We start from the raw sequence: 12,738 nt of genomic DNA on the forward strand, positions 1-12,738 counted from the left end.
TTAACAAATATTCTTCAAACAGCTCTAATTGTCAGGTCCAGAATGCTACCGAGTTAATTTGTCTTTGATGTTCTTCTCTGCAAGAACAATATCTTACAGTTACAGGATTTTTATTTTTTCAAAAAATATAAATTATCTCAAAACTCTATCTATTATTCATAGTAATAACTGTCTCTCTCACTGACAGCTTGAAAAGCCCCAATGTTTTATGGCACTCAAAGAACGTTCGTTAAATACCTGCAGCAGTAGTTAATCTCAATCCATTTTTTAAAGGTTATACTTTTAATATACTTCCAAAACCAAGCTTGAGTAGCAGACAGGAAGCTAGATGAATCTCTGCCAAGATAGGAAAAATATTTCAAAGCAAGATTGAAAATCAGAATAACAGTTGAAATACAATTATAAGCCAGGCCAGAGGTTTTATGTGCCTCATGCACATAAGGAAGTCAACAGAAGTCAACAGAAAGATAATTCTGCACTTCAGTGAGAGCTGAATCTTAACAACTACACAGTGAGTGGAGGTAGGGATGTGTAAGCCTTTTTTTAAGAGTACAATGAGATTTACATAAGACTTTCTTTATGGAGATTATGCTGGTTTATTGGAAGAAGTCATCAAAGTAAGCTCATCAGACGGCTATACAAAAGAACATATTATTACTTAACTTTTTAATGTATCAGGATAATGAGCTATCTGAATTCAGCTACAGCTTAGAGAGAGCTCTTCACATGAAACAAAAGTTACAGATTTCACTTTTCTCTAAATTAATTCATTGACGATATAGTTTTGCAAGGGTTTTTTTGCCAGTAAGATACAAAGACTTATTTTCCCCACAAAGCTCATTTTGTCTTCTAGTAAAAATTAATCATAGAACACAGTAAAGTGTAGGAGATGAAGGTCAAATGGTCTGTTTTACTTATGACCACTCAATTTTACACAAGTGGCCATCAGCATTTAGGCATGAAAAGCTTCACACTTGCAAGCACAAAAGAAAATTCCTTCCATTGCTCATTTTTTCTTTCGTTTTCTTTAGTGTAATTGTGGAAAATAAATACAGATTACTACCTATTCTTTTGAACTGTGTTCAGAAAGAAAGTCACACTTTCTCCCTTTCTTTTTTCTTTTGAAGTATAGGTTGTCATGAGGCCTGTATTTGGGAGAACAGGGCCACGGTAACCAGAGGTGAATCAAATTAATGTACAGAAATATGAATACATAAATGTCCATAAATGCATATAAATACTGGAATTATAAAGGTTTGCCCTAGCATATTTTAGCCCCATAGCCTGCAACAAAAATTTCTTGTTTCTGTCCAGCAGTTTGTAATTAACTTACTCATATAGCTCTCACTATCTGTATCTATGGCTGTAGCAGCCATGCCTTTTATGACTGTTGTGGCTGAATTGCTCGACTGTGAGATAGGACAATCAAAATTTGTTTTTGATGATGCTCTGGCTAAGAATGACTTTAGACAATAGTGTGTCTGCATCCTGATTTCAGCTACAATGAATTTATAGATATACTGACATTCCTCATTGAACAAAGTATTCTCCAAACTATGGTATAGTCTCATATAATATGGTGACTGGCATCCGCTATAATTTTCAACAGGATCTGCCTCTCAGTTTGTTCTGTCCAGCATGCAGTACATTAAATATCAGCCAATTAGTTGTCCAGTTTCTTCATAACATCCTATGATTTAATTAAACTCTGATGAGGAGACAACATAGTCATAATAGTAAATTATTTTAAAAGCTATTTATGTAATGCAACAATCCCAGTTCATTACACTTAAAAACTGTCTACTACTTCATGTAGTTTTATCTTGTCAACTTTTAGTTAGTGGCAACAGCATGAGAAGACTTTAATTTCTGGAAAGTTCGCTATTATTAACTGCTAGCTTAATTTGAATTAGGTTGATACTCAAACAAGATAATTGGAATTCAGAATTTTTACCTATCAGTAATTTTTCCCTATATATTTTCTCATGTTTATCCTTTTACTTTGAAGAAAAGACTTGATGACTGCCTAACAATTTTCTACTACATTTTTATACTGTTAAGTTGTAAACAAACATTTATATTTAAGTATGTTGTATGTTTTATTTTAGTTTAATAGGACCAAGAATAATACAAAGACAGTTGTTCTAAACAGATTTTTGTTGTGTTATGCCTTGACATATTGTTAGTGTAGTTTAGTGTTAGCATTAAGCGTAAGGTGATTGATGTGTTTTGGGGGCTATCTGACATTTACTTACTCACTGATGAAGTGTGTTTAGTATCATTCCTGAAATTGTAAAACCAAAGAAAAGTTAAATAATACTATTACTTTGACATGATGTGAATCTGAAAGCATTTAATAAATTTCTTGTAGGAATCACTTTGTTATAATTTCAGTTAAACACCCTTTTTTATTTTCTTTAAAAGAAGTGGTAAGATATAAGTAAAAAAAAATGGAAAAACACGTCTTATTCCAAACTTTTCCCACATTGTCTGCCTCACAGCCCCCAGATTTTCAGCTGAGGCATGGCCTGAACCATATGTAATTTCTATGTATTTAGTAATCCATAATGGATTTCTCTTCTCCAAAATAAATTTGAGTAGATTTTTTTGTGTGTGTGTTTTTTTTCTGCTTGTTTGCAGAAATGTTTTTCAAAGGAGTTATGATCATCGGTTTGTCTGAAGACCTTTGGGTAGGCTTCTTGCTCTCATTGTATTGTAGAAGGATTTATTATTAATTTTGATTTCTTTTGCTAGTTATTTCTCAAATATTTATGAAAAAAATATTCCTCAGCTTGACATAGACAGTGAAGAATCTATAACAAGATGATCATTAGGAAAGTAAAATCGAGCATTTTTGTTAATAGAATTTTTTCTCAAAGTTCAGTCATCAAGGAGGATTCACCTTTGCACAAGGAGTTAAAAGCACAGTTTAATATTTCATGTCACCCCAGGGCTGCAATGTAGAAGGTTCAGCTATATTCTTTTACTTACCTACTTATTTTGATTCTTACTGTTCTTGAATTCCAAGCAATTTGACTATTCATCTTGTTGTCCATGCAACCTAACTAACCTAAGATGTTCCAGATGCATCTGAAAGAGAAACTTAGAGAAAATATTGCTTTTTTATTTTATTTCGTGATGACATTCATTTTGCTGCCAATTCATGTGGAAAACTTTCTGATGAGATGCTCCACTTAGATCTTTTCCAGAATCTTCAGACTTCTTTTTTCCATTGCATATGTACTTCTATGTACTCATATATATACACACACACACACACTTCAAATTACTTTTCCTATATACATTATTTTCTTTCTTAAAATTCTGCACCATATGGAAACACTGATTAGTCAGTACTGTTGTGTCATGTCTGAAAGCTCTGCCTTCTGGAGAAACTAGGAGGCATCCACATAGCTGTAAAAGAGTTTCCAAATCCATCTCTTGACCTATCCATTTCCTGCCTCATGCTTATATTGGGTTATCACAGGCAGACCATGCAGGACTGGAGTGAAAATTATTTCAGGTTTGTGGAAATGTGGAATGATTCTAATGTCATCTAAACAATTCTCTCTAAGATTACTCTCACTGTTATATGGTGAAGACATCTAAGACTGCATTTATTTACTTCTCTTCCTGCAGGCTGTCTGCTTGCAGATACTTTTTTTTCCAAAAGATGGTTTTACACATATATTTAGGAGTAACTGATCCTTACTAGGAGAAAGGTGGTGGTGGTGGAACCAAACCCAGGCTTTAAATAAACTGGTGAAAATGCTAATAAACCTGCTGTTGGAGAACTGTTCACCAAAATGGACATACTGACTTTTCCACTGTCTCTGTATGTCCTCAGAGTATCAATTTTAGAAACCATGATTGGCAATTTGCTTTAGCTACAGCCACCAATCACCAGCATGTGGGAGAAAACCATGATAGAATTGACAAACATATTTTTACGGCATGTCAGATTTTCTAAACGAGACACCCATAAACATATGCTCTCTTTTTTGTGTCTCAAAATAGCATTTCTCAGCAACTCATTTCTCAGCAACTTTCTCAGAAAAAAGAAAAAACAGTGAAATATGGTGGACCAAAAGTATGTGGCACATCTTGTTTTGTTCTGTGCACACATCTGTCAACTTATGCCACATTCAAAGCCTGCCATCAATAACAGGAAATTATGTACACAACCCTGACTTGTTTGCTCAATACTACTGTTAGACTTATAAGTAGTGGAAGCTCGTGGGGGTGGTAAGAATGCAGTATCTGTTCTTTTGGAGAGTTGTCTCAGAAGAAATTGCTAATACAGAACTTCTGCTTCCTCTGCATAAGAGCATACACATTGTGCATGCAGACCCACATAGATGTATGCGTATTTGAAAGAATGGGGAGCAGAAGTCTTCAGAGCCTGCCATCCCAGATTATAAGCTAGCACACAGGTAGTAGATTAGATGAGCCATAGGATTTGCTTCACCATAAGCACAGCTGAGAGACTGGACTGTCACTCTGAGAACGGTAGTCTGATAAAGGTGTTTCTTTGGGCATTATTAAATGAAGAGTGCCAGGTATAGGATTATGGATGGGAGCTGAGCACAGACTTCATGACAGAGCTCCCTGCTGTGACCAGGCAACATGAAGATCTGGACACTAGCCAGTGGGAAAGAAGTACAAAAAAAGGGAAGAGAGTGCAAGGAAAGAAATATCTGGATTACGGTATATACTATGTAGCAATCACAAACATGCACTTGGCATGTGATTTAAAATATGTGGCTTCCTATAGCTGTTAATTATATCACATATAAATCTTTGCAAATAATTGTGTTAGGCCATATAGTGGTTTAATGAGAGCTTTTACCCTCAAGGAAAGTATTCTGAGATGATCAGCTCTATTTGGGCATGCAGAGGATAATATATGTGAGTAGCATCTTTCTACATTGTAATTTAAAGTCCCATAAAAAAATAATTCTGCCCCATCAACTTCTTTTTTTGCTTTCTTTTAATCTTTTTCTTTTCTTTTAATTTACTGCTTTTATATTGAAAGCCTCAGGTAGCCCCTTGCCTCTCTTCAGTTGAAGGAGCAATGAACCGCTGCCCTGGTAGTCAGAAACCAATGTTCTATGATGGTTTGGATTTTCAGGAAAATCAAAGTTGTCAGGCTCCCTCAGGAATTTGAGGTGTGCTTGTCCTATTCCTTGACACAGGCCTTTGTCTTTAAATTAATTTTTAAGCTTGGTTTTGCACAGGTAAAAAGAAGGCTTTAGACCACATTAGTTGGTCAGTTAGTAAAGCTCATTTCCACCAATAGTACTAGATCTTATTTTTCTCCATAGTGAATTTCTGACCATCTGCTCTTTTTAGAACACACAATCATTTTTCCTAACCCAGAACACATCCATGGATTTATCAGGGTATAAAACACTCTTGTAAAGATCACTGGAGCGTACACATGGAGATAATGATAACTCATAGCCAACCTATTTGCAATGTCTAATTCTGAGAGTAGTCATTTTGTACCATTGTATATTGTATATTGTCTCCTCAGACATAAGGAATTCAGCAAAAGGAATGCCTAAGAAATTAAGCCTATGCCCTTTCAGAAGTTCATTCTATTTTAGATTTCATCACTCCAGTGCTACTGAAATGAAGGCTCTTTTTCTCTTTTGTAACTATTCTCTGTAGGATATGGGAAATGGAAGAGTTTTTGTGAAAGTGTAACTTCCAGTGAATCCACAATTTGATCTTGTCATACCTGAAATATGCAGTATTGTTTAGCAGAGATATCTCCTGATGTACAACCCAGGCGAAGCTTTAGAAGTGGGAGATGGTGCACCATGCTATATCCCTAGCAATAAGCCTTTTTTATTTCTTAAAGAGAACCAATGATCCCCTCTTCATAGGCCCAGGGGATTATTAGATCTTTGTTCAATCAAGTTATATGTCATAAAAAGTTTTTAGCCTCTGTATGTCATCAGACAGCAGACATAGAATAGCTTTTAGCAACTGTATAGCTGCCCTACAACATTTGAAATCTAAGAAAGAAACACATTTCAGAGCCCCTTGAAAGTTCTTCACTGTGTTGATTAGTATCTCAAAAGTCTGGCAAATGAACCAGAATAAAGGTATCACCGTACCAATTCACAGTGTTCACAAAATAATTATTGAGCTTTTCCCCAAAATGCTGGGATTGATTTTCCTCCCCCCATGCAGCCTGTCCCTCCTCCCCCCCCCCTCCCCCCCCCTTCATTTTTAGAGCAATGAGGAATATAAATAAGTTGCAGGAGAATTACTTCTCCACTGTTTCACAATGCTTCTCTTATCTTGCAGGCACAGCTGTCACATACTCAAATGCTTTTATTTATTTTGTCTTTGGATGGAAATATTAATGCTTATGTCTTTTAATGGAAAAAATACTTCTTATCAAAGTACATAGTGAATTTTAACTAATCTATAATTTTTTGTCCTGCAAGAGGTAATGATTGATTATTTTGTCCAGTCCACCAAAATGTCATCTTTTTTTTACTCTTCCTCTCTCATACTGATGACTGTCACTGCATTAACTAGCAGATGCATATTCTAAAATGATTGCACACTTTGTTTTCTGTTTTCTGTTCCTTTTGTCATCGTTTATGCACTTCCAAAAAAACCCAGGAAATTTCCTTTTGTCATCGTTTATGCACTTCCAAAAAAACCCAGGAAATTTCAACACATAAGAAAAGTGTCTAGAGTTATGTCTTGTAAAAAATAATTGGTTAAAGATTCCGAGAAAACAAAACATAATTTTTTAGTAAAATGCTGTTCAAGAAAAATAGAAATTCTGTGCATAAGTGTACTGGCAAGTTTTGTGTTTAAGTTAATAGTATCAGTAAAATGAGATTTATTAAATTCACATTTTAGTCTTTTTATGCTTTTAGTTTTATAATACTATATATGGGTTTACAGTCCTATACTATAACATTTAGAAACTTGCCGAATTTGTAAATTAAAACCTACAGATTAAAATTATATGAATGTTTTTGAAGCAATTATATTTACCTAAGGTATATTACCTCCATGTTCTTTTCAGCACTTGTCTTTATCTGTATCTGGAATTGATAGATAATTTTTTTTTTCAGAATTAAAAATCATCTCTAGTTATGAATTAAAAATTTTGTCTAGGAAACACTTTTATAAAATTATTTTAATGTGATATTGAAAGTGATTTGATGGCATGAAGGGTATCAGATAGACAGTATCAATCTTGTATGCTGCAGGAAATTAATTTTTATAATGGTTTCAAATTCTAAGGTTACATTCAGGTCCAGTTAACAAGCCCTCCATTATAATCACAGAAAAGAACAACGAAATATGACAATAAAATCTACAAAGCTCCATGCAAAGCTATTAGGAGTTTTGTGCCACAAGAGATGATACAATTATTGTTCCATGCTTACACATCTGGAAGCTAGGAAACTCTTTTGTAAATATAATTTATGACAGACTTTAAACATTTTTTTATAATTCATTGGAAAAAAAATCTTGTCATTAACTACTTCATCCAAAAAAAGAGCTCTTCTGGATGAAATAATATACAGTATCTGGCTTATGACTAAAATTCAAAGCCAGATTTTTTTTTTCAAACAGTAGGAGCATACAATGTACAAAATTCCATTCAAATCAGCAGGTAGATTTCAAGTGTTAAAGCCATCATTTACAAAGGCAATTCATACTACCTTTGTAGAAGCTGGTCCATAACAATCAATAATACACAGATCTGTTTACTGTTGTTAAAATAGCTGAGCCATATCCAGAAGTGCAGTAAGCAGCACAGCCTATGTCAAATGTATTTGATTCATTTTCTGCACCACAAGAGTGAGATTTGTCATTTGTTTGGTAATACTTAATTACTAATATGTTATAGTAATCTGGTAAATCTTTATGTTTGAGAAAATTACAGAGTTTGTGACTTGCCCTTGGAGCCAGATGTCTGTCATGATTCTAACTTCCTATGGGAGTGCATTCCACTTTCTTACACTGGTCACTGGGAAATTGTCTCTATCATAAGGAGGCAAAGTACATTTTAAAATATGACACTCTCTGTCATTAAGTTTAAATTGTTTTATGTTAGGACTGTCAATTAAAATGAATAAAATAAATTATGACCAACATTATGTATGGTAAGGGTTATAATATGCAATAAGATAATTAAAAGACCATACTGTGAGAAGACAGAAAAGCTAATTATATTCAAAAGATGGTTTTATTTTGTCAGAAGGACTGGTAAACTTTGTTTAAAAAAAAACAACTAGCAAGGAAGAACATAAAGATGTTTTCTTTGTCCTGCACAGTCTATCTATTCCTTCATTACCGGAGTATCTTTTAAGTGAAAAGTCTTTTGATGAAGAGGATAACTGATAAAATTACAGCTGTTACAGGCCCACATGATAATTCATAAGGTGTGTCAAACTTTCAAAGCATTCTAAAAATACAAAATAGAAATTACACACCATTAGGTTTGTTTTAAAACAAAGGTGTTTGTTTCCAAAATGTGTATTAAAAAGGAAATTCTCCCACACTCTTGTTGAAAATGTTTCCTTGTTCCCTAGTTTGTAACTTTAAGTTAGCAAAAGTAATCACAGTTACCCGCAACTCTGTAATATTCTAAGTAATTATAATTTCCTCAATGTACACATTTCACATAAAGCCATATTTTGTACAGACTCATGTGCCACAAATCATTTTACCTTTTTCCCATATATTACAAGAATAAATTTTCAGTTGGATAGGCAAACATAGTTCTGTATATATGAATACTCCAAGCTTTAGAAGAAAAAGGAAATTGAACTGATGTCATACTGCTTCTGTCAAGGTCCCATATGGTCTCAGCATGTTGAGGAGCTCATTAGTGGGGGCACTATGCCAGCACATTCCCAAAGTTGCAGTCTGAGCTGGAGCAAGAGATAAGAAAGTTCTGTCTGTCCATCCAATCTAACTTATATCTAGCACACATCTTTCTTTAGGATGGGTTTTCTACTCCCTCATGCAGGCCAGTTTATAAGGGCAAAGCTGAGGCTTTTAGACCTTGACTTGGGAAAAAATATAATGGCTCATTGCAAAACAACATTTTAATTTTTATTATATGTTTAGATGGTATTTTATCGAGCATAGATTATTAGCTGTTACACCTGCATAAAAAAAATACTTTTGTTCTGATAGGATTGTGTTTGACTCAAGATCATCTATTCACTTTTATTAAAATTGCTTTAAATACAAAGCAATTAATAAACCAGCCTCTCTCATATGAGGTAATGCAAAATACAGAGGACATTTTCTCACTACTTCAGTATCTGATGTTATGAACCTCTTCAAAACTGGATTTGAGATTTTTTTAAAAAACGTCACTACTAGTGTAATATTTCATCAGTAGATATTTATCAATAATACAGTCCCTAGCTTTCTTCCACCTTTCCCAACATCCACATAATGGATGACTTTCAGTCAATTTCTAGTCATGCAATACAAATATACAGAAACTGCAGTAAATTAGGCTCATTCTTCCCACTAAGATTTTAAGCTGACTTGTAGTGACACTATGTATAGCATGGAGTTTCATCTTTTAAACTAAGCTGAAGCTTTACGTGTTCAGCTGTGTTATGCTGAAAAAGCAATCATTGATATAAAACTTCTCTGTTGATCAAACTACTGACACTTCACCCAAGCCTTTTGCCCAGTTCTTTCTTTAGTTATTTCCCTCTGTGTGTGTGTGTGTTAAACTTTTTTTTAGGATTTAGTTCCACATTTTTAAAATTAATTATTACTGAAGCTGAATGAAAAATGCAAATTCATCAGGTGGAGGAGGGAGGAGGAAGGTCATTTGACTTTTTTTTTTATTCCAGGTTCCAGAAAAAACAGTATTCCTAGCTAAACCATTTTTTAAAACTTTTTGGTGATTTGTTTCTTTCAACAGAAAGGAAATGAAAGCTTTGGCTTTTTATATGTTTATTTGAAATGATCCTTTTAATTTTATGTTTCTGTAGGCAAAAAAATTGAAAAGAACTGTATAGAGCATAAATTCTGCATTTAAAAAAAACAACAACAACAAAACAACCCAAACCCAAAAAACAGAAAAAAAGAAAAAGCATTACACCTTAATCATGCTTGTACTTCTACAAATTCTTGTTCTCTGAAGTCACACAAGAAGGTGAGGTTGGCTGCCATCCCATGGCAACCAGTCATAGACATGTAGAATAAGATAGGCTGGAAGGGACCTCTTGAAGCCACCTAGCCAACCTCTTGCTCTTTTCAGCAGAGCTTGCTCCCCATCCAGTCACTCTCCAGGCTGCACTGTTGCATTGGGTTGTTTCATCCCAGGTACAAAATTTTGCATTTGACTGTGCTGAAATTTCTGAAGTTCCTTGTAGCCAATTGCTTCAACTTGATGAGGTCCTTTGGAGTTCTCCATAGTAAGGTAGAGGTAGACCATCTCACAACCAGGCCATTGATGAAAATGTTCAGCAACATCAACCCTTTAATGAATGTCGAGGGAGGACCATAACTTAAAGCTGGTCTCCAGTTAGACATTAGCTAGAGGGTGCTATGGGAGATCATTCTGAAAGACCTGCTAAGGTACACAACATCCACTGCTCTTTACTTGTTCCCAGAGTTATTAATTTCTTCATAGAAGGCAAGGAGGGTGATCAAGCACCATTTGCCCTTGGCAAGGCCAAGCTGGCTGTTCCAAATCATTTTTCTTTTCTTTATGTGTCCAGAAATTACTTTCAGGAGGATTTGCTTCACAGTTTTCCTGGGTACTGGTGTTAGGCTGACCAGTTTGTAGTTACCTAAATCCTCCTCCTTTCTTTTTTTTGAAGTAGGTGAAACTAATATTTGCCTTTTTTCCATTCATTGGTTGAACAACACTTTAAAGTTATTAGCCAGTAGCCTATCAACATCACTCAGCTCCTTGAGGATCCTGGGAGGCTTTCTAGCTGCTTACATTGACAAATGCCTGCTTAAAACCTAACTCGGCTCTCCTCTGCTGCAGGTAGCACTTCCCCAGAACCTGCCACTAGGTGCAGTGAGCAGAGATGCTTGGGAGCAGACTGCTCTAGACCAAAGGACAGGAAGCATAAAGTTTCTCAGCCTTTGCCTCACTTCTTTCACACTGCCTACCATTTCCCTGAACAAGCCAAAATACATTCTTTTGGAGCCTAGGGACTTCACTGTGCTATTGTTTTTCCTCACTCCTGTAAGGATCTAAAACAGTACTGCTTCATGGTCAGCCCAGGTAGGGTTGGTAATGACTGTCACATCCTTGATTAGGTCTTCTTTATTTATGTGTAACAGCAGCGTACCTGTCCTAGTTGTTCTGTCCAGTATCTGTGCTAAAACACGGTCCCCACCGCATGCCAGAAGTCTCTGGGATTTCTAGCACTCCACTGCATTGCTCATACAGCAGCAAGTATTGAACCTGCTAAAGGAAGATAAAAAAGAAATATAACTCACCAATGTTCATCTTAGCATCAGCATAACACTCAAAGCAAAAGCTCAAGCAAATCTGTTCTGTCTCCAATGCACACTTTCAACATTCTTATCAGTGAAAAGCCCAGTGTATTGAAAACATAGCTGAAACTTCCTCTATGCACCTTCACAATTTCTGCTTTAATATAACCGTTAGCAGCAGCAGCAGGAGAAACTCAGACAGCTGTGTTTAAACTTTTGTGTGACAGTGCATGCAGAGTACTCTGAGGTCTCAGTCCTCAAAGGCTATAAAAAGGGACATTCTAAGCAGGCAGTGTCTGCTTTCTTCCCTACATTCCAGTCTTCTTCATTGGAAATACTCTTTGGAAGGGACAGAAGCCTGACCTTCCTCACATTACTGCAATTAAGAGGTGACTAGGGCAGACACAAAGAAAAGGGATCTGGCAGCTTTCTCAGTATAGCCTTAGTATACTTGGCAGTGTACTTTAAATGTGTGAAAGAAGTGGCCATCCTTGAAAAGCAGTGTGAATTACAGGGGAAAACAAACACACACAAACACACAACTCCTTAAGGAAAAAAAAAAAAAAAAAAAAAAAAAAGGGAAGAAGAACATAGTGTGATTTCCCAAGTGGCAGAGATGGAACTGTGAAAAATAACTCACTCAGTATTGCACTGTCTCAGGCAAAAACTAAACATAGGACTAAATGTCTTCCAGCCTGAGGTTCTTTCATATAAAGAGTGCTTAGCTATGGCTCCAGTAAACAAAAATAAGCATTTGCCAATCCTTTTCAATGCAAAATAGTATATTAAATGAATATTAATAAATTAAATTTGTACTTTTGGTGTTGATTAAAATATTTAAAATAGACATATGAAAAAAGATTTATATTTGGCCCTTTGCTGAAAAACTTTAGTAAGAGGGATTTTATCCCAAAAGACCTTTTAGAGCATCAGCATCAACAAAGCTGAGCTGAGAAAATATTATTTTTGAAATCTGCAATCAAAATTAATTCTTCACTGCTTTTAATTGTACTATTACAATTTCCTTTTAATTTTCTTCTTAAATGTTTCTCATTTTCACCATTTGTCTATTTCTTACTCTTCTTTTTCTTCTTCACTGCTTCCAAATAATTTCTTTTTTCAGTAATTTAATTCTTTCCAAAAGGCGTAAAACAAATTTTAAAAGAAAGAATTATTTTCAACAGAAGAAAATAATCAGTAGACATTCCATGCAGGTAGCTGCCAAGATATGAAGTTCAAACTCCATATGGACGTAAAACTACTATA

General features: G+C 35.0%; 1 long non-coding RNA gene across 1 annotated transcript in view; it reads left to right on the plus strand.

The window, feature by feature from the left end:
* Positions 1 to 2,374: 2,374 nt before the first annotated feature.
* Positions 2,375 to 12,738, plus strand: part of LOC119156644 — a 33,087-nt gene continuing 22,723 nt past the window's right edge. The window contains exon 1 of the long non-coding RNA XR_005107254.1: positions 2,375 to 2,393. This is a non-coding gene — a long non-coding RNA (uncharacterized LOC119156644). The remainder of the gene's footprint in view (positions 2,394 to 12,738) is intronic.

This window comes from Falco rusticolus, chromosome 1 (assembly GCF_015220075.1).
Source record: "Falco rusticolus isolate bFalRus1 chromosome 1, bFalRus1.pri, whole genome shotgun sequence".
Classification (NCBI taxonomy): domain Eukaryota; kingdom Metazoa; phylum Chordata; class Aves; order Falconiformes; family Falconidae; genus Falco; species Falco rusticolus.